Below are 23,575 nucleotides of genomic sequence, written 5' to 3' on the forward strand. Positions count from 1 at the left end.
ATTCGTTGTAGGGGTGTGCATCATCGATAATGAAACGGCAGGCGCGACCGGCACAATAGAAGCGGCGGCGGCACACCGATACACACACAAACGTACCAACAATGAATGCAATGCAGGAAGGGGGAGGCAATCATCGTGACGAGTTGTTAAAAGTAATTCTTTTCTCTCTCTCTTTTTTTTTGGTTTAATTTTGTACCCAAACAGGTCGTTGTGGAGAGGTGCAGTGAGTGCGTGAGTGTGTGTGTGTTTGTGATAAAGAGAGAGAGAGAGAGAGAAAGAGGAAGAAGAGTTCAACGAAGAGCACACGCAAAGCCGTTTGACAGTTGCTGGTGGAGATAAAACGTAGAAGTGTAGTAGACTACCTCCTACTAAGGACAGGTAAGCGGGAAACCTTTTTTAAATATGTCTACACTAAAACTACACTTACTTTAAAAACTGAGGATTTGATCCACATCCCATCCTATACAAACCAGCGCTTTTACTTCATGCTCTATTGCATCGTCCCATCTCATCCACGCTCGCTTGCGACCATGTTATTGATCGCGTTAGCTCATCACAACGCCCAAATCGCCCGAAAGCGTACCTCCGTCTCCGAATGACAGAATGCTGCTGTTGTTGCTGCTGTATATTAAATCGTTTGGGCCGTGGTTTGGCAGGCGAAATTAATTTCTGCCGACCACCACCAATTGCCCCATGCTCGGATAGCTGGTCGGTGCTATCTAATATACGTTAATAGCCGGCGGCAGCCGCGGGTAAATGGGGTGAAAATGATCGGAAAGAAAGCAATGCGATTAAAATTGTTGCGCGCCTGCGAACCGAGCGGTCAGAGCGCGATGAGTAAGGAGCAGATCTTGGGAGGGGAGGCGGGATGACGATGTTGGATCATTATCTTGTCCCGGATGCTTTGAGTGGGGTGCAAATTACTGTCCTACTGCTGCCTAGACGCGGAAGAATTGGGTTGTGGAAAGGGAAAAAGAAGGGTCTAGCAGAGTGTTTTTGAATTATGAAAATTTAATACTGTTTTATTGAGCAATTTGTTAGCACACTATCTATTCTGACACATGTAAGGAGTGAACAGTAGCGAGAAATTTGGGTCATTCTTCAAGTTTTCATTCCACTTTTTTCCTCAACACTTCTTTGGCAATGTTAATAACCTCCTGAAAGCTACAAAAAACAACTGGGCCGAGGGTTGTTCCGTGATTGACACGGCGATAGAGCAGGCTCTCAATGGGCCAATTCAGCTGAAGGTATCCGCACGATTGAAGATCGAGGACTGCATGACGTTCCACTGCATGGTTTTACTTAGCTGTAGCTCGCTTGCAAGACAAGAATGAACATAATTGTTGGTTCTGCTGCGTAATTGATTTACATCGGTTTAAAATGTGTTTATGGTTCCGCCAGCAATGTCGCGTATCAGATTGTGTCTAGCATAGATAGTTAACAGAACATGACATTTATGAGCAGAACAGCACTGAAACAAGCGCGCTACGCCAATCGTATCAACTACAACGGGGCAGGAAACAACTGAAAACATTCAAAGCCGATCCTGGGGCGGAAGAAGAAAGCCAACTATCCATAAAGCAATTATGGAATCTCGGTGCTCAACCCGGCTCAACTCACAAACGCGTACACACGGACACGCAAAGCACAGCTTGTTTTTTTTTGTCGTCTTCTGTTGCCTTCCAGTGCGCCACTGTGACCACTGTGAGACGTTAGACGCTCGCATAAAACACACAAATAAATAGCTGCAACATGGCAATTGTCGTTATTTACCGCAACGGCCGGCCCTCTCCTTCTCCGACCTCTAGCCGGAGAGGTTTCCGCCGCATCTTCCCAACTCGTCTTTTTTTTCTTATGCGGGAGACTGAAGCTCCAAGCACGCGGTCCAACCCCACCACTGTGTTTGTGTGTGTGTGTGTGAGTGTGCGTGTGTACACAAGTCTTCAATTAATGCTACCGTGTACGTCACAGCATGCAAACATGCAACGCAAAGCTACCGCATGCTCGCCTCGTTACTTAATGCTGGCCCGGCATGACATTGAAACGGAACGGGCTGATTGTGGGCCCGTGGAGGAGCTGAAACGCCACGCTTCCCTCTGGTGGTTCCTCTTACCCACCCAAACCGATGACCTCGTTTTTACTCATTCTCTCGCAGTGTGTACGATGATGAACGGAGTGTAGAACAAGCTTTCGTCGTATGTGTCACATACGAGCTCGTCTTTAAAGAGTGAAATGCGAGGCACAGAATTTGGCAAACCGTGGCCACACTACCAAATGCCAATGTAGCCATGGAACGGTTGGACTTGACCTGCTTCGTTTTGCGGCTCCCAACGCCACAGCCGAACCATTAAATCGTAGCCTAACGAAGTGATTAATCAATTAACGCGCGTGTTTTTGGGGGGGTAGGGCGAGCTTTAGCAGCTCGCTGGGGGTCTGTATTTTATGATTTGTGTTTTGATTTTCTTGTGTGTGGTGTGAGAGCTACTACACCCTACCGAGCAACGAAGATGATCATGCTGATGATGCTGATGATGATGGTGGTGGTGGTGATCGAGCCAATAAAGTACAGCTTGATTGAGCCCGGCGCTGGCCGGTCGTAATGGGGGCGCTTAAAGGCTTCCTCGCCGTGTTGATGGTGCGTCAATTGATCCGATGTGGTTTTACTGTCGGTGCTGGTGCTAGTAGCATCCGTCTATTATTGTCTTGTTTGCCTATAACAAGTGCGTTTATTGCAGTCGTGCATCTGAATGGGAAAGAAATGACACTCGCGCGCTCTCTCTCTCTCTCTTTCTCTCTATAGCTATTGTAAAGTCGTAAACCCAGGGGAAGGTACAAATAGGGGTGCTGTAAAAGAGATATAAAGATAATCGAAAACAAGCTCATAAACTGGCCCGTAAATCCGTACTCCATTAGGAAGTCATCATCTGTAAGCTCGGACACCTTCATCAGCATCCGCTCTTAACCTTGTTAGGAAGAGCGTACCGTTCGTGTAAGTGTTGTGCCAATGTGACACCAATCCATGCCGAAAGCTCAGTTTGGCGACTTCATTCTGACCGTGACACCACAACAAACTTCTTGGCGTTTGACAAGAACAGCCTTCCTACGCCTTGTTCGGCATTACCTCTAACTACAGCATCCGACAGCCGCGCATCATGTTCGTACTTGCCGGAGCAGGTTGTTTGTGCTGATTAATTGCCACGACAGTGTGTACCTCCATCACCACCGTCCCTCCGGGCAGGTGGATGGGCTTTGCGCGTTTAATTACAACATTTTTGCACCGCGACGCGTGCTCTTGCACTCTTCCCATTTTCCCTGTCCCATAACGGAGCTGTGAGTGTGTTGTCGTGGGGAAGTTATTTTTTCCTCTTCTCGTTTGTTTCGCCCATTTGTTTGCCGATCTTCTCCGAGCGACCTTAGCCCACCACCACCACGGCTATATCCGTCCCTCGATGTTTGCTCGGTGCGGTCGATGTTGCACTGTAAATTGTACATGATTTAGCACCGTCAACATTCTACACATTGCTGAACTGCGTTTGATACGGCGTGATGCAGTTGCATCTGCGGTTGTTACGCCACCTCCACCACCCCTCGCGTCTCACGGTTCGACGCGTATCAATGCGAGCACCCAGGGCCACTGGGTCGCGTGCTTGCGGCAGTGCTCTGGGGGAGGCTACTGTGCTACGCGCGAACAGAGGGCGGGCTTCTCTCGGGTGGGTAGGCTTCCATTTGTGGATCTGCTGGATTAATTGTTTGGCTATGTAAATGCTCCCAGAGAGCGTTTTTACTGTCGTAAAGATGGCATCAGAGTTGAACATACGGATTTTAGGCATCCTGAGCTTTCGCTTTGGCAAAACTATAACAAATCCTGCAAAGCAATCATCTCGGGCCTAAATAAACATATGTCTTTTGCAGTGGCCTGACGCATATCTTTGTCAATAAGACATAAGGCAATGAACCGTGTACACGTGGTGCAATAAACCAGCAAAGCCTAGACATACAGTGCAAAACAACAGTACAAAAAACAAAACACGTGTGATAGAGTCTGTGTAAGAACCAAACATACCGGATATGCATCTAATAAATCCCATGCTCATAAGAAGGCTAACAGATAATGCACCAGACAAAAAAGGCACCATAAAGAGAACAGAACAAATATTGGACAAACGACATGATCCTACACAAACAGGAACCTTTTGCGAAGGTTATGCCAATAGGATATTCAGTTTGCGTTAGCACCAACACCACGAAATACCAACACATCTCTGAAGAGTGAGCCTATGTGGTGGAATTTACATTGCTGGAACTGATCGAAATACATGTTACAGCTTGTACATCAGTTTCTGTGAAATGATAAACCCAATGCGCATGCAAAATATGCACCCCGGGATTGGCCGTGTATAGCGCGAATTATCGCGCTTAAGCGATTATGGGTCATCGTTGAACCGTTCTTTATGTCGTCATTGTTTCCCTTATCAAAGTCCGTACAAGCTGTGTGCTACAAGTGTCGCTCAGTGCATTCCGCATGCTTTGCTGGCGTCATTCACAGTGCAATGTGCCATATCACAAGCACTACTGCCACTTCCTTGTTGCAATATTATATTGAGTTATAGAAAATGTTTGGCAACAGATTTCCCCATCCTTTCCATTTCACTGTGCTGCATTGCGTGTGGTCAGAATAAAGGCCAGCCTATGGTTTTGTGCTGTTGATTTAATCCCGCTACAATGTAAGACCTCCAGTGTACGCTTGGTTAGGTGCAGCAAAAACTTGATTATTTATACATTTCAAACTGACGGCGGTTGCTGCATGCTGCCTAGGCGGTAGGCAAATGGATGAATATAAACCAAAAAAAAACTGAGTTCAAAAAGGAAAGTGAAACCGCACACCACAACGCTCGTTTTGGGTGGAGGAAGTAACCTGAAGACATCTCTATCCATCTACCGCACCTAATCTAGTTACCCGTGCCGTCGCCACCAGAGCAACTCAGTTGACGTTTGTGTTGAAGTTTTCCTCACCGCAATATTTTCCATTTCAGTTGCAGTTTTCCAATTCGGATTCGGGATTGAGTGTCTCGCTTTCCTCTTGAAGCTTTCGTTTGCTGGAACTTAGATCTAGAAACGATACCACTTTCGCCCCAGTTTTTCAAGTCCAGTTGCTCTTCTTGCAGAGGGTATCTTCCACATCTTGGATGAACAGATTCTTTAGTGAAACTACCAGCAAAGGAAAATCCCAACCACAACCGCTCTTGCGCGACCGATCAACCGTGACCAGCGGTGCCAACTCCAACCATGATCGCTTGCAACGTTGTTCTGGTACGCTCCCCTGTCGGAACCAGCCGTACCCATTCGAGGGTAACCGTTTGGGTCTCTTCAGCACTCCGGCAGTAGTGCATAGTTGACATGAGTTTTTGCACCGCCAAGCGTAACTAAAAGCCCCGCCAAGGGGGCAAGATGTCACCTGAGGCGCCCTTTGCCAAACTGTCGCAAAAGAGGATCGTCTGTAGATCGAATGAAGATCACGAAGTGTGAGTGTGTGTGTGTGTGTGTGTGTGTGTGTTGGAAGGTGTGTTCTGATGGTGGGTATAGTGTTTCGTCACAATCACGCTTGCAAGGTAAGTCCAAATGCGCCAACGGGTTTGAAGTTTTCACGCCACAAACACGTACGTTCTAGGCGCTCCACAAGGGTTTGTGTTTGTTGTTTTTTATTCCAACGCAGCCAACCAACGCAGCTCCAAACCCTTTTAATGAACCAAACCACAAAGGGGGGGCCAGTGGTTGTGTGTCTGGGTCTGTAAACGGCACCATTACATAGGCAGATGAGCTGGTGAACTTTTGCACGTTTCATTAGGTCTTTGGGCCGTGCAATGTTATTTACCTCCGAGGACTGTGTGTGTGTGTGTGTGTGTGTGTGTGTGTGTGTGTGTGTGTGTGTGTATGTTACCTTTTCGGATGTATATAATGTTTTGCTGGCGTGTGTGCTTTTGTTTTGTTCGTCGCAAATAACGAAACGCTTAGCGCTTTTAAAAACAACTGCGTTTGCAGCGTTCCGCCATTTTTTTCATAGCGCGCACACACTCACACCGGAACGAAGCGACCGGGTGGACGTAACGAATTGTGGACTGTGTTTTTTACAGTAGCTAGCTTTTTGTTATTGCTCTATTTGTTCTAAATACGTCAAACTGTTGTTGGGCGCTTTCTCCCCCTTTGCCTTTGGAGGTAAAAATGTGACAGAGAAGTGAAAAATTCACTCCCATCAACCAACTGCCGGGGAGTGGAGATCGAGCTCCCTTTCCCCATTTCTGCTGGCATTGAAGCCATGGCATGTCATGCGTCGTGTGACAGATGCCGCCGCCGCCACGTTTGCCACTTTCGTTTTGGAGAGTGAGAGAGAATCTACCAGCACGCACCCCCGGTTTGGTTCGCTCTTACTTTTCAGCGTTCGGTAGCGGTAAGGGACACATTTTCGTCATGCCCATTGGTCGTGCCCGGGCCTTCCGGGGATGCAAATTGTATTATTCGCGCCGTGCTGTGGGTTGATTAATTCGATTTTTTGTTTGTGCATTTCGGGGAGGGACGTCTTACTGCTCTATACTAGCAGCGCCGGGTCGTTTGGAACTTTCTCCCGTTGCGCTCGCTTTGCGTGGTTGAGTGTTGGGGGCTATCTTTTTAATTGCTAAATGTATCGAAGAAAATTTCAGCATCAGTAATTGTAATGTAAATTCAAATGCGTTTCCTAACCGCACGGCGTGCGACAATGTGTGCGCCCACCCTGGAGGCGTAATCGCACAGGTTAACCTTTTGCGATAAAGTGGAGAGCTTTCAAAACCATCCACCGGGGGGCGACATTTCGCTCGTCAGCAACCTGTTGCGCGCACCGGGGTCGATCAGCAACATATATATATAGGGCGCACATCCAAACTGGACACCCGTTGTGCCGATGACACCTTGTGTGTGGGGACGTTTGAATAGGACAAAACACAAAACAACCGAACCGATGCGGTCTAATTGTGCCGATAATAATTGACTCCAATTGCACATAAACACGCTCATAAACTCATAAAAGCCGTCACGAACTTCTACGAACAAATTGAGCTGAAAGTGACCAAAACCCGCTCCCCAAAATCAGTCCCTTGGCCACAGTTCCATCCATAGAGGGCTGCCTTTAAATGAACCCTTTTTTAAAGGCCATTTCAAGTGGAAGCCCTTCGGTGCTGCGGTGCGGAAAATGAGTGAAATTTTCTCACCAACCGATCGGGCATGTGTTAGGGCAAAAGAAGCTGGAGGAAAAGGGTGTAGAGTGATGAAAGATATAGCGCTAAATTTATCCAATCGAAACGACGGAAACACCCGCGACGTGTCGATGGTAATAAAAAAAAAAAACATCGTGGAGAGGGAAATGTCTTTGTCGCTTCATAAATTTCGATTTCATTTCATTTGAGTCGTTTTTTATGTTTTTTTTTTTTTTGGTTCATTTGGGAAGGCTTTCCATCGTTGTGCAATACTGTTTTGAATGGAAAATTAAGATGGCGTAATATAATCGGATCGTTGATTAGAGTTTTGGGCGAATGTAGGCACAGCGAATGAGTTATTTATATACATCTTTGAGTTAAATTATGTCAATGCAGAAATGGTTCATGTTGGAGAGAAAAGAAAAACCGATTGAGGGGGAAGAGCTTTGGGTTTGTTTGTTTGCAAACAGGGTAAGAAGAGATTCAATTGTATAAGGAGATAGGAGTCGCAAACTTGAAGCTACATCGCTACTTGTCAGTCGCGTTGTTGTTATTGTTGTGCTGCGTGGTGGATGTCTTCACGTACTTCCGGTTGATACGTTATCAGGCAAGCTGCATTTTATCGGTCGAGACTTGCTTCGCTCGCGGGGTGAAATTAAGGTACAAAGACAACACATTTTGAGTTGTCTGTTTGATGTAAAATCGTGTAGGTAACCTAGTTTTAATGAAAACAAAATGGAATGATCAACTTGCACGTAAATTAGATACATCCTACATGTGTGAAGTAAACTGTTAATATAATTTAAATAGAAACAATGTCCCTAATTAAGCGACATTTCAAAACCAAACATTCTGTACCCATGAAACTGAAAGATACTTTGAGCGGAAACAATGATTTCATTTATTCTTCCCTTCTTCTCCACTCATAAATCCATTCTCGTGCGAGTGTCGGCCAATGTCGCTACGGTATTGACACAAGTGTTTTCCGCTTCGATTATGTGTGTTACGTTACGGCGACACTCGACGTACGCGTCGAGAAAATGCCAAGAAGTAGATGTAAAGTAAGTAAGATTTCGAAATATCTACACTCATACGCCCACACACCATCGGTCGGTCTTCTGTGGATCGTTTCAGCTATGTGTGTTGAAGCAATTCCACCACGCACACACACACACAGACACACAGACACACACAGACACGCAGCAATTCTAGTCCATAAGGCTCGGATAGATTTACATTCGAGGGATGCCTTACAAACGCTGCGCGTTTGCTGTAACGTTTCCCTGTGAGGTTCACCGAGCAGTAGCAGGATGTGTATGGGTGTCTATTTATGTGTGCGTTTTTTTATTAAATATTTATATTGTAAGCTCTCTATCGAGCTCTCGGTGCGCTGTATCTCGGTTGACGAATCGAAACACATCACTCGAAACGGTAACATCGTTCAATGGGAGGGAAATGTCGATTGGGGGGCTTTAGAGACATTTTAATGCCAGCCAGTGACTAATAATCGAGTGGAAATAATTTTAAATCTATCATCATTAGTGCACAAATTTGGGAGCAATTTTTTTCGATGAAACACCTGTCTGCACTATTAGAACAATATTAAGGACATCAATCGGTACGGAAATAATGCGCTTATAATGTTTTTAAATTGCAAAGCTTAATGTCATATTTAGCTCGAAATTGTGTTTTAATGGAAGGAAGTGAATTATTTGTGGTGATTTGCAATCGTATAATAACTGTCCTATCTGTGGCTAATCGGTCTAACGAAGCGCTGTGTTAATCATTGTCCTGGTTATTATTATAATAACTTTATATCGTACCGTACTGTGATCCCCATTTACCTTTATGATTCAGATTATTCTTATCGAACTGCATCGCACCGGTCTGAGGGTAGCTTTTCAACTCACCTTTCTCTGCCGTGTGCTGCCAGAGTTGCAGGGGTCGTTTGTGCCATCTCATGGTCCTCCTCCCCACACGAGTGGTGTGGTCCGCTGCACCAGACATCGTTGTCTTCCTGATAATTAGGTTTTAATAGATTAAATGGTACATACACGACGCTAATGATGGGGAGGGATCAAGACATGCGCTCATGGGGGGAAAATTGACAACTTGTGCGTTGCAGTTATGGAACATTGGCATGGGAATTAGTGTTGCAATGCCTGTTCAAGGAAGGCTACTTAGAGATTTAAATGATATTGCAGTTTTGTTACACGTGTCTAAATGAAGTAGTTTTTAATTAATTAACTTCCAACGACTTCAGAATGGAACGATACTTGCTTGCCGTAAGAAGAATGATCTTATTGTTACGATCACAGCTAGACCGTTTATGCTTAAATCGCTAAACATAGTTATTGCCTTAAAACTATAAAAATTCCTTACATAAAAAAGACGGAATAACATTTACTTTGTACCACATTTGTATGCTACACTCGAAGCAACGTTTCAGTTTCAACGACCCCATCAACGCGCATTCAAAGAACTACTCAGTCGGGGGAAATAAACAAAAAACGAAATACTTCATACCAAATTGTGCAAGATCTCTTTGCAGTGTTTACTTTATGCTTCAAACGATTCGTTTTTTTGCCAACGTAAGCTGTTAAATTAAACCACTTTGCCGCCCGCAGCGACCAGTTGGCGCGATGCAGCGCAGCAACGCAGCGAAACGCGCTTGTGAAGGACTCCTGCTACGAGCCGCAAATTAGGGACGCGCGGATTGATAAAACGGAGAGAACCTGCTGCTTCCCAACGCAACAGGCCTTTAATTCTTGGAATGTGGTGGAGATTTAGTTAGGAGAAGAATATGCGGTGTTTTTGCTGTTCAACCGTGATGTGTGTCAGTCTGTAATGTGGCTCCTTGGAACGGTGGAGCCACCGTAGTACGTTTGATCCATGTTGACCTCCTGCATAATGGGTGGTTGATGGGCTTTTTAGTGTGTGCACAGTCCAACAAAAAAAAAAACCCAAAAACAGGGAACAGTTTCGATGTTAGAGAGCTCTTACGAGCGCTCAAGGACACAGGTTACGGTGTAAAACTGTTCGCCAAAAACGGATGACTGCCATATTCAAATGTCACGTTTAACACAAGCACTTGTTTCGTGAGCGTCCCGCCGAGAAGCGTAACTTCTTTGCCCACTCTGCGTTTGATTGCTTCACTGTGATGTTTTTTTTCGTCGGGAAAAGATTCGTTTTTCTACGTTGCTTCATCTGCCACACACACGCACACACGAAACGCAAGGCACACAGAAGCGACATGAGCTTTTATTTATGGGCCATCTTATTTATGAGCAAAAATGAATCAAGCTGAACAGCGCATAAGGAATAAAATACACACAATCAAAGGTGTTAAGAAGAACTTAATAAATTTGACTGTTTTCTTTCTTCCTTTCCTCATTCATCGCCCTGCATTGGATTTATGCGATTGCGAATCAAACAACTTGTGGCTCGGTAGTGTGGTGTGGCATTGCTTCACTGGAAACCGGATCCGGGCTGCATTTGCATCGCATTCTCGGCTGCCGGTTACAATGTTGCATCACAATGCTCTAACCGCAAGAGAGAAAAAAAACCCGATAGAATTATTTATTGCATCCGTACACCAGATCTCCCTCTTTCGAGACACTTTTAATCGTGATTTAAGAGCTCTTAATTTCTGAATTCCGAAGACTTTAATTCCTTCCCTACCTGTTGGGCACATTACCTCACAATTGCCCTCTCTAGAGTGCACAACGACCTTACGCCTCATATCAGGAACCACTTAGGAGTTGGACAAAATTGGGACATTTATGAGGTGGCGTGCCGTAATCTACACGCGCCAACAAACGGAAACAAAAGCCAGCAAACCAGGCAGGCAGGCAGCAAGTGTGCAAGTGCCTTGGCGTGATAAAGAACGCGCTCCGCAAGCCCTTTACACAGCCCACAAGCTGTGTCCCCGGTGGGTGCTTGTAGATTTTCTCGGCAAACCGATAAGATAAAGGATGGCCAACCGATGCTTCCACAAGTGCCCGTTTAGCCGTTCGCCCGCAGTGACTTGGGCTGCCGGCACAAACGTTTGTCCGAGTGGTGACGCGCCGCCTGACAGCGGCCGTCTGATAAGATACGGTTCCGTTTGAAAAATTTGTGTGTTGTTTTTCAAGTTTAAGCGGGGGTCTCGGAATTAGGTCTAGGCCTGCCAACGTTGCTGCTGACTAGGCGTGTGAGGTCAGTTGTTGTGTTTTTGTGCCGTGTAGTTTGGTTTGTTTGTGCTGTCGTCCTTCGCAAAACCGTTGCAACCTGTCGTGATGGGCTGACGATCATCATGTATCGTCATGTACAGGGTCCGCCCGGAATATGTTTCCACCCTGTACATCTATCGATGTGATCGTTCACTTTTGTGCACGAAGCCTGGCAAAACACGGCCCCCCATGGTTCTGGAACGGAAGCGCGTGACGAATTGGTTTCGTGTGGTGGGACAATTTTCTATTTATTACCTTCCGCGATGGCGTGTCGAAATCTCGACGCTACAGCTCAATGTCAACAGTGTGAGGCTTGGGTACATCGGTACATCGCGATCGGTAATTGTGTGATCGGATGTGCAAAAAAAGGTTGTCCCGGATATGCTTACATTTCAATCATTAATCAGTGTATGGAAAGAGAAACAACCATTTGAGACGAACGGGCATCTCCACAACTCGAAGCAGCTTCTAGCATTGTGAGCTCTTTTGTGATCGTCATGCAAGTGGACGAGAACCTCAGGAATAAGATGTCACAAATCATCGTGACACAAAGCCGTGTCATCCTGAGGCGCGTCTTATAACAGTTCATTATCAGACCAAGTACACACCACGGTTGGAGCATTAAAAATAGTATCACAGTAAGCTTTCTACTGGTTGGACAAATATCTTAAATAGCTACACACACAAAAACGACCTTATCACGCTAATCTTGTACCGTTCCGGTGTGATTCTTCTGCTCCTATGAGAGCCTACAAACGTGTCTTCAGTTGTCCTACAAAATTGCGTTCGTGCTCACAGAAGTTCTAAATCCCTATTCCAATAACTTCCCACATTCCGGGTCGTTCGTCGTTCCACACACACACACTGGGTTTCATTGATAAATAAATAGCAATGGACGTGTGGACGCGATGCGCTTGCAATCTCTTTAAGATCTCCATTGCCACTTGTTGCGCATTGGAGACCGGTAGTGCTGCGCACGTGGCCAAACAAACCGTTCCGTTTTCATCCGAACGGGAGCGTTCAACTTCTGCAACGCGAACGACGACCGCCAAGGAAGTCAGCAAGGAAGAAAGAGAGCTGTGGTGTGGCACATGGCGCAACGGGACAAGGGACAAAACACGATCGGCGCTATTGATAGTGGGGAGGGGTAGGTCGTAGCACCGCCGATACCAATTTATTTAATTGCGCTCCGTGTAGCGTTTGAATTTCGATTGACACGCCAAACCAATCGATGCGAACGATTGGGACATTGTAATGGGGCTTTTTTTTTTCGTCAGGAGGAGGTATTGTGTTCCATTTTTAACGTGTTGATGTGTGGGACGAATGGGAAAGTGCTTTTGGATGACGACAGTGGACAGTTCCTGCTTTTATATTACACAACGCAAGAGAAATTAGATTATTAATAAGAAGTCATCAGCTAGACCTTAATGTACTCGTACATGTAGTACGCCTAACATATCCGCAGCTTTCGGTTAATTTGGAAGAAGTAGAAAATATGATACAGCAGATAGCAATCGCTTCAGATCTCCAAAAAAAAGCAATACTACAAACCGAGCCCAGGAAACGATGGCAACATTCAATTACAACGACGCGCGCCGGAAGGTTTTAGAACAAGTCGACGGGGAAATCGAATATCGCGTCCTGCACGCGCGTTCCTCGCTTCGCCGATGAGGTTCTCGGGATGTGTCATGTGAAACATGACACCTGAAGAAAGCTTGTCTGTGTGTGAGTGTGTTTGACGTGTGCCGCAACGAACGGACGAAATGGGGACGGTAGGAGGTTACGGAGGTATACCTTTTTCCCCTCTTTTCCCCCTCGCGTCCTCGCTTGATGCGCGTCCTTGTGCCTGGGCTTTTTGAGGCCCTACACGAATCGATCGATACGAATCGATGAAGCGTTGGAGTTCACGTAACCCAAAATAAATGCTGGCATTCTCTTTAAAAGCAAAAAGCAGCGCATATTTACGGCGTCTCTATAATTTGGCGTTTGATTTGTTTATTCTTATTTATTGTTTAGCATGCCAATACGCTCGCTCGTGAAGATGCGGGTGACTTCAACCCGAGCGACGCCCCAAGGTGCTAATGTGTACCACAAACATACTTATCTTCTCGTGTGCGTTTTTTCCCTCTTCCTTCACTGCCTACCGTTTGTTCACACAAAACAAGCACGACGGTTGTTTTTTGTTCAGTGCGCTGCAATAAACCTGTAATTCGTAGATTAACACACTCCGCGTGTCATTTAACACTGTGAGCCACCGTGATCGGAGGCTGGTGTTTAATTATCGCTGTTTGTAAAAGAAATTGAATATGATTTATTTTGTTCCGCACTGTTGTTGCTTGGTTTTTTTTGGGAAGGAAGACCAATTCGAAAACAGAAGGGGAAAAGAAAACAAAAAGCCAAATACGTTTTTGTGTGATTAAAAAGAAAAACGGCAGGGAGAGAGGGAGAGAGAGAAAACCTTAATGGGTTTTGCAGAAGACGTTTTGCCGCTGAAAGCCCTACATCGGGCCAGTGAAACAGTGCCCTCCAAACCACCCACCCACCCCTCGGTGTCGGCCGTAGAAGATAATAATCTGTCATCGTACCGCCATCGTACCACCCGCCATTATCATTCTGCTTGTCCACCAGCAAAGTTGTTGAGATAAACACACAATCTCTTACCCTGTTCCTCGTCATCCCCCAGGATGCTCTAAACGCCCACATAACCACACTGAGAGAGGAACGTTGGGAAGAAGATGTGTTTTTTTGCTTCTTCTCTCTCTCTCTCTACAAGTAGTAAATAACAAACACTGTACACTGGTCGTACACATCATCTGCCCCAAACAGGGATACGGATAAAAAACACAGAGCACACACACAAAGCCACACAGAAAATGGCTTCAACCTCGGCAGAACGAAACGTGTACTACCTTCGGGGGGTGTCTCTTACCACTGCACAAGTCCCCGGCAAAAGACAAGTAGATGAAGGTCAGACCTGTGTGGCTGTGTGGTCGACATTGCAACCGACAGAGAGAGAGAGAGAGGTGGAATTGAAAAAAAAAAAAAACAAAATACCCACCCCATTCCCATAAACTCATACCGGCCGGCAGGTTGACATTTGCATGATGATGTGGATGATGTGGATGCACCGTGGAACTCTCCTTTTCAGTCTCGATGCGACGGCTTTTGTCTGTGGAATCCGCTTTAGCGCCGAACTCCGAACGAATGGGGAATGTTTACCGAACGTAATGGAGTTTTTTTGTGCACGATTTATGGTGCACGGCTGCATGGTTGTCAGGGAATTTTTAATCGCACCATCACTGTTGAAGTCATCTTCAACTAGGGGGGGGGGGGGGGGGAATGGCGCTAAGAGAGATTACAGGTGTAAACACACGCAAAACCAATGACGATAAAGCATGACGAGAGGAGCACTGCACTTGCTCCAGATTAGTTAGGTTCAGTTCTGTTCTGGTGAGTGATCCCGTTTTGAATTTCTATCCATGCGGTGTAGTGGTGGCAGGGGGAGAATTGCGTTCAATTACCACCGGGATGATAATTGGTCCGTCAGCGACGAACCTGACGATTAGCTCAGAATCCATTCTGAGAGTGTCAGCACCAGCAGCCGCAGCAGATGTAATCCCCGGTCATTGACGTTTTGCAGGAGCTCCGAGAGAGACGCGTGATGAAATGTAGAGCACAAGAAGGAGCTGTGTTTCCGCAGTTCATTAACAGGAACTCTCTGGCGGAGTGCCTAACGGTAGTCATGGTTTAGAGCGATAGTGATCCTCCAACCACACGGAGCAGAAAATACAGTCTTGCTAGCGTAGCTGCACAGTTTTGGTGTCTTTTTTTCCTCCCCAGATATGACAATTGCTAAACTGAGAAGTGAAAACACGCAGTTTTACAGAGATACAGGCAAAACAATCTGCACACAGCATCATTTCATGTTGCGATGATGATGATGTTTGGCGCTTCATAAAGCCGGGCGCCATTATCACGCAATCGTTCAAAGCACTCACTGGGACGGTATTACACGCATGGATGGTATAATTATCAATGACACGGCCGTGGACAAACACGGCCACGTGTTTGGCTGTGTGTGTGTGTGCTGTTTGTTAGCCCATGCGTGCAGTCTTTAGATCAAGTAGGCCCGAGTGCGCCCCGTCACGAAACGTCAAAAGCACGCGTCGTTAGAATGTGTACGACTGGTTGCTCCAATAGAATTTGTGGGTTCTAGTTTTGGGCTTTGGTTGGTTTGCTGGACAGTGGAACTTTGTGGGCCCATCTGCTTCTAATTCTGTTTTCGTTTTTTTTTTTTTAATTAGTCTGGATATCACTGCACCATGCAAAAAACCACGACCACGACCACCAAAGAAACACCACAAAATCTCAACCACTTTTGTCCACATTCGTCGACGACCCAGACGGGTCCGTTCTTCGACGAAAGTTGAAGTCAACCTGAGGGGTTCGGTTTAATTTATGGCTTCCTTTCCGCACTGCCCGCCAAGAAACACCCTAACAAGGGCCAGAGTGCGAAACGTCACCAGCGCAATATGTCCGCACTTGGTTCGGGTTCGGTCGTTCGCAACGTCATCTAGTCATCGTCGCTCTGCGTGTGTTTGCGTTTCTATGGTATATCTTTTGCGCAAAGTTTTGCGTTAAGCTGTCGCCGGCACTGGTCTCGGGATGTTGGTGGGGTTTTCCGCCATGTCAGACATCTTATCAGTCTGTCGCGCTCGTCCGCGGTTTTGTTTTGTTGCTTCCTACATCCACAACAAAACAATTGCCCATTTTTGCCCATCAAAAGTGTGTCGTTTAAATAGACGGTACACGGTGTACGTACCTCCAATAGACACACACACACACTCCACTCCACACTTGCATATGGTTCTGAGCGCATTTTTAAAGGCAATGGCGCGAAGCTGAAGCGAATAACAATGGAAAGTCATCGCCAGTTTGGACGGCCGCTCTGTTTCCCGCAATGGATAGAACGTTGGTCGCGTGGGGTGGGAGGTTCTGAGGAAGATACTCGCTTTTAGAACCGTGTCAGTCCGGGTCGGGAGGGGTTCCAGTTGCAGTTCCAGGTCGGGGTGGATGAAGAAGGTAGGTAGATAGCGGCGTAATGATTATGATGATGATGGCGGTGACGTTGTTTGTTATTATTGCTGCTGCTTGCCAACCTTCCGGCCTGTCGGCTTATTTACCGAGCGGACAGTAATTCACCGTCCAGCGGTCCCGCAACTACATAAGCAGCGGTATGTCGCTGTCTCTCTATCTCGTGCGTCTCTGCGTGTCTGTGGTGTGGTTGAAGTTGAAGACGACGCTTATGCAAAGCAGAACCCGCGCGGGTTCGTCTCACAACGACTCACGACCGCGAGGGTCGTTTGTGTCTAAGTCAAAGTGTGTGTATGTGTGTGTTGTGTTTGTCACTTTAGCTCGAAAATCGAAACTCGTTGACAAACCACCAAACAACCGGGCCGTCGGACCGATGGACGTTCACGGCTGGTGAAGTGTGTGTTAATGCCATCATGAACATACCGCAAAGATCCACACACAAATCATCCAAACCATTGGGAAGAGCGCGTCCACCTCTAGAGCCGTTGTCTAGACCACACACTCCCCGCAAATTGGAGCACACACACACGATTCTGGCCGCACATTCTAAGCGCAATTCTCGTACCCATCAACGACGTCAATTGTCACGGTTTGTCGTGTATGGGTCTACGTCTCCGGGACGTTGGGTCGTTGTCTACCAACACAAACACGCTCTGCTTTACATAATAATCAGCGAGGGAGAAGAGAGAGAGAAAGAGAGAGAGAGAGAGAGCTCAAGAAAGTGAGCTCTACCTCTCCTTGCGTACTTTCGGTTCCGTTCCATTCCGTTCTGTCTGCGTGACCCTTGAACCGCACGTGCATTTATAAGGCGTTCGGTTGAGAACGCGCACGCAAAAGAGTTACCGCTCTAGAAGCCAAGGGTGGTAAACGGGGGTTGTCCGGGACAGAAGGGAATAAGGTCATCGATTGGTCGATCGGGGGCCGGATTATCAATTGGTTAGCCGATTGACTGTGCAGAGTGCATACAGACAGGGGAGGAGGGTTTATCGCTTACTTCAAAGTCGTGTTGTGTCTCTCGAAACCGGCCGTAATATTGACTCTTCCCAACTGAGTGAACTAAGCAGTAGCGGTTTTCCAGTATCAAGCGGGACGAAGGATTAAGGTGAACTAGACGGGCTAGACCGGGGAGGTAGTTAGTCGGGTTAGGTGCATAGTAACCGTTGACCTCATTCTAGTTTGGTCGGTAATTTAAAAGTCGCCACTGGAGGGAACGCACACGAACAGCGTGGTTTCACTCAGTACAGCGTATGCAACACCGTGCAGGGACTAATCTAAACCATCTGAAGACGCCTGTAAGTGTGTGTGTGTGTGTGTGTGTGTGAGCCTGAGTGTCCACCGTGCCGAGAGTGCTCTTCCTCTGCGCAATAAAACTAATCAAATGTGAAGGCAATTTCATTCCCATGTGGGATGGGCAAGGGAACGGGAAAGCAAGGAAAATAGAACCTTCCCCCCCCCTGTTCGCCGGCAACGCTGGTGCGGACACCATTTACACGATAACGGCCCGATCGGCCCATACTGATGATGTTCACGATGATGACGGTGACGATGATGATGATGATGGCAATTGAATTATTAATTTGAAAATTATTCAATTGGATTTATTGTTTTCGATGGGGCTTGTACGAAGTTGGAGGGGGAATTCGGGTTGTATATTGCCTTAAACCCTACCGCCACACATACGAGTTGGTTCGCACAAACACACATATCACCTGCGGGACGACGGAAAGCGCCACAGCCTTTAATGATTGTAACGCAAAACCTCCCGAGAGTACCTTTCTTCTTGTCGCTGGGGAAATTTCGATGGATCTCACCCTCTATTATCGCTCTGTTTGATCCTGAACGCCATATGGGAACATGTGTTCGATTTTCCACTGCGTGCTGTAACGTTTGTGTTCGAATTTCGAAACGTAGAGCAAGCAAGACATAAAGTTGAAGAAATAAATTTCAATCTATACGGTTCCCGATTCTTTGGTTCGTCCGGTGGAGGGAGAAGAACTCTCCAGGGAGTGGGTACTATTCCTTTCGTTTGCTATCAGTTGGGCAGGCAAAACAACGAAACCAATACACGGGATACCTGCCCGGGATGGAGCAGCCGAAACAGATACCGATTACATTATGGCCCTCCGCAACACTTCATCCTGGTCCTTGTCTGTTCCGAAAAAAAAAATGTTTATCGTTCCACTTGTGGGAGGCATGAGTCGATTCCAACAGGGTGGAGTAGGAGCAACAGCAATGCTTTATCGTCCCTAATGAAAATTAATAGCACTTTTGCCTTTCCCTTCTTTCTCGTGGCGGGTTGGGAAATTTGTCCACGGAAATGTGGTTTTGTGTTCACCTGCACACAGGTATACGACGTGAACTTTTCCTTCCCTTACGCAACGGTGTACCACGAACTGATAGCGCTGCACGGGGAAGGACGGTTGCGTCCTGGTTTTTGATGGAAATATTGGTATTTTTCTTTCCATGATCGCCTCTCTCTCTCTCTCTCTCTCTCTCTCTCTGTCTCTCTCTCTCTCTCTCTCTGTCTTTCACCCCCTTCAACTGTACCAGGACGAGACGGTCGTATGTCATCGTACCGAGAGCGTTCGCACCGGCGGCGTCACTTAAAGCAATCGGTTTTCATTAATTAAACGACTTAATCAATTAGCGGGTGTATGCAGCAACAGTATCACCAAAAGACTGGTGTTGGGGACAAATTATTCTCCCAGCACACACAATTCGCGAGCACAATGAACTTGTTTCACTGGGTGTGGGGCGTGTTAGGTACCAACACGTACGCCGCCAGTAGGTTTGTCACTGTCACAGTCGTTATTGCCTTGAAAGGATTACTATGTGGGAAATTGTGGTGATAAAATGGGGGAACACAAAGAGTGAGCGGGAGAAAAGTGCCTTCTATTTTCCCCCATCACTCTTAATCGCTCGCCAAACCGGACAGATACATTGAATGTTGAAGAATGCATGCCACCTTCACTGATCCGATCTTTCGCGCCGGGAAAGGTGTCACATCAAAAATGCACTTAAAAAATAGGGCTTCCCCTCATGGTGGAGTGGGGTTGGTGGCGAGTTGACCAACCCTGTCATGGTAGGTGGTGAAAAGGTGGTTGGCTGGCGCCTCCCTCCCTGGCAAAGGGGGAACTGTTCTCTCCCTCCGCCCAGTGCACGATTGACATTTATTTACAACCGGATACCGGTACCGGACAACAATTTCCCTGATGGAGTGACCTGCACACGTATTTTCCCTGGCGGGCTGCTGCCCCATAAGCTGTGACCTTGTGCCACGTGTGTGTGTGTTGTGTTGTGTTGTGTTTTGTGCTACAGGCTTGGTGGATTCTCCGTACGGTTGAAGGTGTAATTAAATGGAATTTCGCTTGCGCTCCCCTTTGGCACCTTCACTGTCCCAAATGAGTAAAGGAAGAAGGGGCTAAAAGGGTCACCCGGACAGGTGTAAATAGCTTCAAATGTTTAGAGAGTGAATTTCATCCAGTAGTTTAGTTGTTTAGTCCAGCATTGAGAGTCTTGCTAAAAAAGTGGACGAAAGATTGAATGTTTAATTTTTCGTGTTTTTGATATTTATTGAGGTCAAAATATTAAGTCATCAGAAGCTCCTATAAAACGACTACAAACATGGTAGTTATTTTATCTAAAATTGCTTTGTACCCCCATTGTACCCTATCGAAAATGTGTCCTACTGTACCATCTCTGAATACTGTCAGTTGAACTTTGCCCATAATCAATTTCCTGCAATATTAATGGAGAGTAACGCAAGTACTCACTCACTCCCAACCAACCAGCAACTCACAAAAGTCAGTTCCACCCAAAACTGTGTCCCAACACTAACCAAACGCGTGCCATTGACGATGTCATTGCTTGTGATTTCTTTTACGCTCAAAATCGTTCGTTAGACGTCTAACAACAATCAACTCGCAATCGTCTCGATTACGCAGCGGTAAAAGTTTGCCTCTACGAAGTAAAGTGCAAACTTTTTACTTCTCCTCATTACACTCTACACCAACCTTGCTCTTGTTACAAAAGGTTTCCCATTTCATCCCATCCCATCCTTTTCGGTGACAGTGGAAAAAAGGGGTGCAGACTAATGGGGACTAAAGTTTGAACCACATGCCACTGGGATGGTTTCTTCACCTCACGAGAACACAGTAACACAGCAAAGCTCTCTGGCCACAACAAAACCAAAGCAACCTGTCTTGGCGTTGTCCGCTTCTCTTTGGCGTATCTTTTGCGCCTGGTTGATTGCTCAAGCGAATGTATTAATTTAATGACGATAGCGTTGGTGACACACACACAAGGAGCACACGTGCCCGGGGTTCGCTTTGATTTTGACTCATGCTTCCCCCTGACCGCTTGATTGTTCGTGTTGCGTGTACAGATGGGAGTGCAGCAGTTACTTTGTGTTTGGGAGCATGCAAATTATGTTACACAATTATCTCAATTAAACCGGAATAGATGAGATGAAGGGCGAAGCGCTTCGGGGCAAATGATGTCCCAACGGAGGCTCTCCTTCCCAAAGTGATTAACGTACGTCATTCGATTGCATGATTTCAATCCGTTGCACATCAAGCTCACCCTGAGGCTATGCACGGAGTAACGGAATTAATTCTAGGTTAATTAACAAATCGCCGCTAAGTGAAGTGCAATGCTGGTTCCGTTCCGATACGTCCCGGGTGTCTCTGTCGTCCTCCTGTGTTGGTATCGTTGGCAATCACAACAGAATGCTCCAATTCTTGCTCCAATAGCGTGTCTTAGCACTTAACTGTCTCGGAAGACGCGCTCATGTTTGTCACGTACCTGGGATGACTTGCCGAGTACTTGCTCCACTCCAGAGCTGATTTAATGCGGCAAATTTAAGCTCGTGACAGCATCGTGTCTTCGGTACATACGCACACGTAACTTCGAACTAGATCAGCCTACTGTGTTGTTTACGCGTGTCATTACCATGCTCTGAATGTGCGCCCAGAAGATGCGTGTCGAAGGAGACGAAACGTTCTTTTGGGGGCTTTGCGTGTGTATGTTACCGTAATGTGGGTCATGTAAACATATTTGATTTATCTAGTTGGACAGTATTTACAACCGATACTGGTACAAAAAAAAACAGAAGATTTTATTTGTCTAAAATTATGATTACACATTGATAGAAGACATCTTAGTCGAAGGTAATTTCCAATCATTTTTATTCGAGCTGTACATTACGGCAGTGACACAACGTAGATCACTTGTTTGTACAGTCGTTTGCAGTCAATTGAACAAAAGCAATCCACATCTTGCCCTATGGTGGAGCTTGATTGGCAAGCAAACAACGTACACCTGCGTGTACCGTGTGTGTTGATGCACCAATAAAAACCTCTCTCCGTTCGTTTGCCCTGCACAAGCTGATGTGTACTGGTGCATCGTACTGATCTTTGTGACTTGTTTTTACTTCTTCCCGACTGTTTTACCTGTGACGGTGGAAATGGAAAAACATATCCTAATGCAATGCACTGAAACCTTCCCCAAACCTTTCCCGCTAGAGTAGTGTACGATGACAAAACAACAATTTCTTCATCTCCCGTATGGAGCGCCGTATCCTTTAACTGCACCACACAAAGTATGGCGCGTCATCGAAGCGTTCCGATATTGTGGGAGGCACAGGAGCACTGGGAGGAAACGTACAAAATAAGTCCATAAAGAGGTAGGGGGAGGGAGGGGGGAAGTTAGGGGGAAACCCTTGCTGAATAATCCATCCATCGTTTTTCTATGCCTTGGTGTGCGCGAGTAAGAGAGCGAACTCGTCGAACCCGCCCAGGTACGATGTTATTGTCCTAGCAGAAGGGTTGAAATATGGCGCAATGGAGGGAACGTTGGGGTGATGGTGATGGCAGCAAGCTTGACGGTTCTCCCATTAGACAGCATTGGTGGCAAAGTTCAGCGGCGTTCGTGTGGAGCCGATCCTTGGCGGTACGTACCGGTAGTTCGAACGGCCGTTCCCAGCTGTCAGTACAATTTATTAAATTCAAAGAAATTATTGATTTCCTGCAGCCATTACCGAGGGCGGAGGGTGCCCCAATGCCCCTCCCCTCTCGTTCAATGCCTTTCGTACCATATCCGCCCCACATTTCCCGATAGCGATTGATCGAATTTTCCCTTTTCGTTTTTTTCAAAAGCGATTTTTCTTTCACCTTTAGTTCCGATTGGGGCATGTTTTTTTTTTTGAGGTAGGAATATTCGTTCTGGTACTAAAGCTTTTTAGAAACAAATAGGGAACATGTTTTGATGTCCCGCAAAGGCCTGCTAAATCCTTCTACGTCTTCTACCTCTGCAAAGCAACATCGACATCAAATTGCTTTGGGTAGAAAATATGAAACGGTCTTTAAAGCTTTGTCGGCAACATTGGAAGCAGTAAATATGGGTTTCGTCCACAGCGAAATATGGGTCACCATATCGGAACGTGCGTGTGCCACCGCAAAATGCGAAAGTCGTCCAAATACGGCTCACTAAAGCCAGCACTAATGCATCGTTTCGGTGCGTGTTGTTGGCGGGGTTTCGCTTTGCGTTTGTGCGTCATTTTTCCGCGGCCCAAAATTTACTGTCATTGCCCTGCAATCGAACAAAGCCGGGGTGCTAGGCAACGCACTGTTAGTTAGTCTGGCAGTCAATGGTGGTTTTAGTCTGAGAAAGGTTGCCTAAAGACTTTCTCCTGGCTTTGAAAGGATATTGCGCCTACAAGTATGCAATCTGAGTCACAAAATTACATTATTTGGCTTGTTTGTTTGTGACGCACTTTTTATGATGATGAGTTTTGCACAAATAAATATCACATTAAATTCAATACACTGCTTTTCAACTTCAAATTTAATGTAGCAAAGCTTACACGACCTATCGCAAACGCATTTTGAGGCTTTTGGTTTTGAAGCTGTCTAGCGCAAGATACGCCTAAAAGTATGCAATTTCAATGAACTCGTTCGTTTTTAGCGTTCTGTTTCCGTTGTTGCAGAAGCGATGCCACCTGGGGTTTTGCTATCTTTCGCCATGTTTGCGCCACCCAATGCCTAA

General features: G+C 46.3%; 1 protein-coding gene across 1 annotated transcript in view; it reads left to right on the forward strand.

Moving 5' to 3' along the window:
* LOC120954605 (uncharacterized) overlaps positions 1 to 23,575 on the forward strand; it is a 38,066-nt gene that overhangs the window by 2,658 nt on the left and 11,833 nt on the right. The window contains exon 2 of the mRNA XM_049608158.1: positions 205 to 378. The gene's annotated coding sequence lies outside the window, so the exon portion shown is untranslated. The remainder of the gene's footprint in view (positions 1 to 204; positions 379 to 23,575) is intronic.

This window comes from Anopheles coluzzii, chromosome 3 (genome assembly GCF_943734685.1).
Source record: "Anopheles coluzzii chromosome 3, AcolN3, whole genome shotgun sequence".
Taxonomy (NCBI): domain Eukaryota; kingdom Metazoa; phylum Arthropoda; class Insecta; order Diptera; family Culicidae; genus Anopheles; species Anopheles coluzzii.